This window comes from Gossypium hirsutum, chromosome A11 (genome assembly GCF_007990345.1).
Source record: "Gossypium hirsutum isolate 1008001.06 chromosome A11, Gossypium_hirsutum_v2.1, whole genome shotgun sequence".
Lineage (NCBI taxonomy): Eukaryota > Viridiplantae > Streptophyta > Magnoliopsida > Malvales > Malvaceae > Gossypium > Gossypium hirsutum.
The window spans coordinates 95,932,948-95,939,292 of record NC_053434.1 but is presented as its reverse complement, the minus strand read 5'-3'; the positions used below and the strand labels follow the sequence as shown (position 1 = coordinate 95,939,292).

Genomic DNA, 6,345 nt, shown 5'->3' with positions numbered 1-6,345 from the left:
GGTTTGGAGTGGAAAGGACGTCAATGACGAAGTTAAATGGCTTTCCCAAGGTCCGAACAGAATAATAAAAAGATATAGTGCTTTCCTCATCAATGGATACAGATTTCATACAAAGTATCGTGAGAGAATGAGGAGAACTCAAAATTGTGGAGTTGTTGTTAATTCTTCAATTACGAGTTATGCTAGTGCTAGGGACAGTAATCCGGTTGAGGGTAATGTGGAGTATTACGGACTTATTACCGACATTATTGAGTTGGATTACTATGGCAGATGGAAAGTTGTCTTATTTCGGTGTGATTGGGCTGATGTTAATACTGCTCGAGGAATTAAAGAAGATCAATTTGGTTTTACAATGTTGAATTTCTCTCGCTTGATTCACACTGGACAACAATTGATGGATGAGCCTTATGTATTTTCCTCTCAAGTGAAACAAGTTTTTTATTCGAAAGATCCAACTGATGAGGGTTGGTATGTTGTACTCCAGAACACCCCTAGAGACTTGTTTGAAATGGGTAATGGAAGTAGAGATGACATCGTTGAAAGATCAGAAACATTACCTTTTCCAGAACAAAACTTAGATGAAAATATCCCTAGTACTAATACACAACATCAATGGGTTCGACATGATGTGGATGAAGATATTTACGAATAATGATGTAGTAAGATTTTACAATTTTTAAATTATATGTAATATTATAATTTTAATCTTTGTCATGTTATATAATTTAACTATTTTATATGTACTACTATTGTTGTAATTTGTTACTAAAACTTTAATTATTTTATGTGTTTTGCAGGAAAAATGCGTAGAAGAAGAGTACGAGATTTAAGTATTGTCCAGAATACTCCAAATTCGAAAGAAAGAAATAGTGAACAGCAGACAGTTGTTGGATCTTCGAATGTGCCGGAGACACTTGATGAGCCTGAAGAATTTCAAAGTAATATTATGTTCATTTTACATGTGTTGACTTTTATTATTGAATTATTTGTCAATTTTAATATAATAATAGTATATCATTTTTCAGCTGAAAGTGGTGGGACGCGCAGAGTTCGAGGACGTACACTACTTAGAGATTTATACGACTTAGATCCTGTCGAGCGTGTTAAAGTAAGTAGAAATACTCATGGTCAGCCTGTTGGATCTGAAGCTCGACTTTTAGTAGGCTATTTGGGCATTTTAGCACGAAATGCAAATATGTTGCCCATCAACTACGAATCATGGCATCACATGCCTGATAGCAACAAAAACCAGGCTCTTGCTAATATTAAGGTAACAAAATGTGAATGCAATTTATAATACTTTGGCTTAAGTTTCATTTATATTTACATTCTAAACTTATGGTTTTTTTAGGAGAGATTTGCTTTAGAAGTCTCCGATGATTATATCAAGAAGGCATTAGGTAAAAGATGGAGAGACAATAAAAGCACTTTAAAGAAACAATATTTTAAGAAAGACATAAGCCTCGAGGAAAAACTGAGAAATGTTCCGCCAGGAATGCTGAGGTATCAATGGGAAGATGCGGTTAGATTTTGGAATTCAAAGAAAGGAGATGTATTGCGTATTTCCAAACTCTTATATATAGTGTTTACTATATACGTAATAATAATTTTATTATGTAGGACTGTGAGCGAGTTGGAACAAGCAGCAGGCAAAAACAAAAATTCACGCACACGGCAGGGTCGAGAAGTTTTGCTTCTGTAGCTGAGGTCGAGGTATTATGAATTTATTAATTCTTTCAAATATTAATAACTTTCTATTATTAAATAATATTCTTACTACTATATTGTAGGAAGTCAAATCCGGACAAAAAGTTGGACGCCTTCAGCTTTTTGAGATTACGCATAGGAAGAAAGATGGATCTCCTATGACATCCGAAGCTGGAGAAATTATGGTATATTCATTTAATAATATTTGATTTATTCTAAATATTTATAATCTTTAATTATAATTGTTTAATTCAATTCATCATTAGTAGTTTTAAAAAATGTTAAGTTATGTTGCATTTCTTTTTATTATATATTTCGTTTCTAATTCTTTAATTTATTTTTTAGGAGAAACTAAAGGAGAAGAAGGCGGAATATGAAGCGATTGCTTCGAGTGATAGTTCTGTTAATCTTGAGAACATTGATAACAGAATTATCACTGAAGTTTTGGGTCCTGAAAAGTACGGTCGAGTTCGATTTCAAGGATCTGGTGTTACCCCGACCCAATATTTTGGATCCGGCTCCCAGCAATACATGCCTTCTGGAAGTCAAGCTCAAGCTGAAGTTCAGAGGTTAAGAGACCAGATAGCTCAGATGCAAGCGAACACGGTTGAGCAAATTGCCGAGGTTCAACGAAAATATGAAGAACTCCAGCAACAACTTAGAGCGGAGGCAGCAGAGAGGGAGGCAGCGGCTGCAGCGAGAGAGGCAGAGGCACGAGCGATGGTAGTAGAACAAAGCAAAAAGTACGATGACCTCCAGCTACAGCTTCAGCAGATGATGCATATGTTTCAACAATCGCAAAAGCCACCGTCTTAGACATTAGTTTTCTTATTGTAATAATGTTTTTAAGTTTTGTCACGTTTAACATTATTGTAAAAATATTTTAAATTATACTTTATTTATTAATTATATCATATATCTTTAGTTAAATTTGAAGTATCATTTAGAATTAATGTTTTTGGTTGTATTTTTTATGTTAAATTTGCTATTTTTGGCTGCATTTTATATTATATTTGTTGTATTTGGTTGGATTTTAATGCAGGAAGGGCTGGATATTGGTGAAAAAAATATTACAAATCTGCCAAAATTAGCGGCGTTTGTAAAAAAAGCGCCGCTAAAAGCCTTGACCTTTAGCGGCGCTTTTCCCCCAAACGCCGCTAAAAGCCTTGACCTTTAGCGGCGCTTTTACCCCAAACGCCGCTAAAAGCCTTGACCTTTAGCGGCGCTTTTACCCCAAACGCCGCTAAAAAGCCTTGACCTTTAGCGGCGCTTTTACCCCAAACGCCGCTAAAAGCCTTGACCTTTAGCGGCGCTTTTACCACAAACGCCGCTAAAAGCCTTGACCTTTAGCGGCGTTTTTTTCCCAATAAACGCCACAAATTTTTGTGGCGTTACATATAGCAGCGTTTTTTGCGGCGTTTTAGAAAGCGTCGCTAAAAGTTTTAGTGGCGCCTAAAACCGCCGCTAAAGGCTGAAAAAAGCGCCGCTAAAAGTCTATTTTCCTGTAGTGTGCGAACTCACACATGGGATCGTCATGGGACCACATAAATACATGTTAAGTCTAGAGTAAGATACGTGTTGATATGCATGGAACCTACCTAGTATGTCATATTAGTGAATAATACATATATCATATAAATAGGGAAGCCTCACCATATAAAAGAGACAGAGAAAAAATACTCAATAATTTGGTGCAGTGAGCGTGGACAGATTTCCGACCAAAAGATTTTTAGTTTGCAAAGAAAAATCAAAATGGCTCACCCAAATGAGAATTTCCCTATTATTTTTTTGTCAGGAGAGGTTAAAGCTTTTGGCGCCAGTAATCAACTTTAACAGCTCGATTTTGGGCCTAATCAGAACAGTGGTTTTGGAACCACTAATCCAAAGTCAGAGAAATTATTTTAATATTATTTTATATGTTATAGCATGGTTATATGAATGTTCGAAAATTTTGTTGAACTAATTTTAGCGATTTCTTGCTTAATTTCGAAGAATGACTAAATCGTATAAAGTGCAAAAGATATGTTTTACTAGCTGAATGTGTTAAATGGCTATGAAACATTAAATTAGAGGTCTTTAGTGAGTAAATAGACCACAAACTTATTAGTGGCTGGACATGGAGCCTTAATTCATGAAATGGTCAAATGTTAGGTGACTTAATTGATAATAAAATATTAACCTAAAAGGCTAGCTATCATCATTTTCATTTTCATTTCTTCTCCACCAAAAATTTCAGAAAAGAGGGGATTTTGAGAGATCAAAATTTCAGCAACTTCTATCCCTTGCAAGTAAGTGATTTTGATGGTCATTTTTGTTGATTTTTGTGTTTTTTAAACCCTTATAGCTTAATCTAGCTAATAAGGGGAGTATTTTGCAAAATGGTTGATAGTCTAAAGATTTACCATGAGAGGATTTTTTATGTTTGTTGAGTATTTATGGAAGAAAATGAATATTGGTTGTTAAATAAACAACTTTGTGAAAGGGGTTCTCATGAAAACACCTAAAAAGACCATTTTGTGAAGTTTATAAAATAGGTTGTAAATGTCTGAAATAATTGAAAATTGTGAGCTGCTATAAGAGTAATAAAGGTTCAGCTAGGCTTGTTAAAGGAGGAAATTTGATTAAAATCATTTTACGAGTCTAGGGGTAAAATCGTAATTATGTGAAGTCTAGGGGCAAAATGGTAATTTTGCCCAGGTATGAATTATAGATTGTCTTGATTAATGTAGTGATTAAATAAGTGAATTTTTTATTATAGATTAAGAAAAATAGAGTCCGAACTCAGACCGAGGGATGACCAAGCTAATAGACGCCCACTTTTTGTATACCGAGGTAAGTTGTACGTAAATAATATAACTTTATTGTTATTATGTATTGAACAATTAATATGGCATAAAGTGTTTGATTATTGCTGTGAATATGCATGATGAAAACTAATGTAGTAAAAACTCCCGGTTGAACCTCAGGAATAGATTGGATATCCATGCCATGACAATTGAGTGATATATGTGCTAGTGTAAGACCATGTCTGGGACATGGCATCGGCCATATTATAAGAGTTAGTGTAAGACCATGTTTGGGACATGGCATCAGCGTTGATATGTGTACTAGTGTAAGACCATGCCTGGGACATGGCATCGGCATTGAGACGAGAGCTAGTGTAAGTCCATGTCTGGGACATGGTATCGGCCTCGACATGTGAGCCAATGTAAGACCATGTCTGGGATATGGCATCGACCTCGACATGTGAGCCAGTGTAAGACCATGTCTGGGACATGGCATTGGCATTAAGACGAGAGCTAGTGTAAAACCATGTCTGGGACATGGCATCAGCCTCGACATGTGAGCCAGTGTAAGACCATATCTGGGATATGGCATTGGAAATTTACCCTCTTGTGTGAGGCTTATCGGGTATCCTTTAGTATTCCAAGTGGTTCTATCGGTTGTTTTAAGCTTATGATAAAGATATGAAATGATATAATCATGTTGTGAGTGGTACAGGTTCTTACTCGAAACTCATGAGATATGAGCTTAGTTATGATGCCTTAATGGTAAGAATGAAATTGAGTAAGTATCTATGAGAATGATTTTGGGGATGATCTTGAAACCTTTGGCTTATACTTGTGATGTGTAAATATGTAGTAAATCTACCATTGTTAAATCAAGAATGTTGTGCTGGTTTACAATATGCTATGTGTTTAAAGATGCATGGTTGATGTTGTTACTTATTTACATGCAACTTACTAAGTTTAATGCTTACTTCCTTTCCTTTCCTTTTCCTTATAGCATCGTCAAGCTAATTCAGGGATTAAAGGACGTCGGAGCTTGATCACACTATCAATCAGAATATTTGGTATAGTTAGATTTATTATTTTGTGTATGGCATATATAGGGACTTGGTCTTTTTGCTAAGTGTCATATTGTTTTAGCCAAATATGTTGGCTTGCCATGAAGGTTGATTCATTTTGTATAAGGCCATGGATGATGGAAAATATTTATTATTACTAAATGCATTTGATGAGGTTTTCTATGGATGTGATTATTGCATGGTTTGTATTGATAAGTAGGAGATGTTATATGTGATAGAAAATAGCTTAGAACCAATCTGTTATATGTTATATGTGGATGTTTGGTTGTGGCTGTTTTGGTGATGTGTTTATGCTTGGATTGAAAATGTTTGATGTGGTGTAGGTTGGTACAAGTAAGAGTGGCAAAAAGGCTTGGTAGATAGCCTTGTTTTTGTCCACACGAGTAGACACACGCCCGTGTGTCTAGGCCGTGTGTGACACTCAGTCTACTCCACAGGCGTGTAGTTAGGCCGTCTGTCCCCTGCACCTAAATTTGGCAAAACAGAATGCCCAATAGTAACCACACGGGCGGAGACACAGCCATGTGTCTCAACTGTGTAGAGGACACGGCCATAGTACATGGGCATGTACCCAGGCCGTGTGAAGTCTGCACCTTAAATGTGAAATTAAATTTACCACACGGCCTAGCACACGGGTGTGTGCCTTGGCCATGTGCCCCTAAATGGCTGATGACATTAGAAATAGAATGTCAAGGTTTTAATACACGGACTGAGACATGGGCGTGTCATGGCCGTGTGAGGGACACGGGCGTGTGCAAGGCCGTGTGAAA

General features: G+C 36.4%; 1 long non-coding RNA gene across 1 annotated transcript; it reads left to right on the top strand.

Moving 5' to 3' along the window:
• The first annotated feature begins 1,259 nt into the window (after window positions 1-1,259).
• On the top strand, window positions 1,260-1,656 carry LOC121209880 (uncharacterized). Its single transcript, XR_005905028.1, has 3 exons — window positions 1,260-1,270; window positions 1,352-1,552; window positions 1,621-1,656. It is a non-coding gene; the product is annotated as an uncharacterized lncRNA (long non-coding RNA).
• Window positions 1,657-6,345: the final 4,689 nt, after the last annotated feature.